Raw genomic sequence first — 610 nt, 5'->3', positions numbered from 1 at the left:
TGTCCCCGTGTGTGTGTGTCCCCGTGTGTGTGTGTCCCCGTGTGTGTGTGTCCCCGTGTGTGTGTGTCCCCGTGTGTGTGTGTCCCCGTGTGTGTGTGTCCCCGTGTGTGTGTGTCCCCGTGTGTGTGTGTCCCCGTGTGTGTGTGTCCCGTGTGTGTGTGTCCCCGTGTGTGTGTGTCCCCGTGTGTGTGTGTCCCTGTGTGTGTGTCCCCGTGTGTGTGTGTCCCCGTGTGTGTGTGTCCCCGTGTGTGTGTGTCCCCGTGTGTGTGTGTCCCCGTGTGTGTGTGTCCCCGTGTGTGTGTGTCCCCGTGTGTGTGTGTCCCCGTGTGTGTGTGTCCCCGTGTGTGTGTGTCCCCGTGTGTGTGTGTCCCCGTGTGTGTGTGTCCCCGTGTGTGTGTGTCCCCGTGTGTGTGTGTCCCCGTGTGTGTGTGTCCCCGTGTGTGTGTGTCCCCGTGTGTGTGTGTCCCCGTGTGTGTGTGTCCCCGTGTGTGTGTGTCCCGTGTGTGTGTGTCCCCGTGTGTGTGTGTCCCGTGTGTGTGTGTCCCCGTGTGTGTGTGTCCCGTGTGTGTGTGTCCCCGTGTGTGTGTGTCCCCGTGTGTGTGTGTCCCGT

This window comes from Narcine bancroftii, chromosome 3 (assembly GCF_036971445.1).
Source record: "Narcine bancroftii isolate sNarBan1 chromosome 3, sNarBan1.hap1, whole genome shotgun sequence".
Classification (NCBI taxonomy): Eukaryota; Metazoa; Chordata; class Chondrichthyes; order Torpediniformes; family Narcinidae; genus Narcine; species Narcine bancroftii.
The sequence above is the reverse complement of the archived record's forward strand: the minus strand, read 5'-3'. Positions refer to the sequence as shown.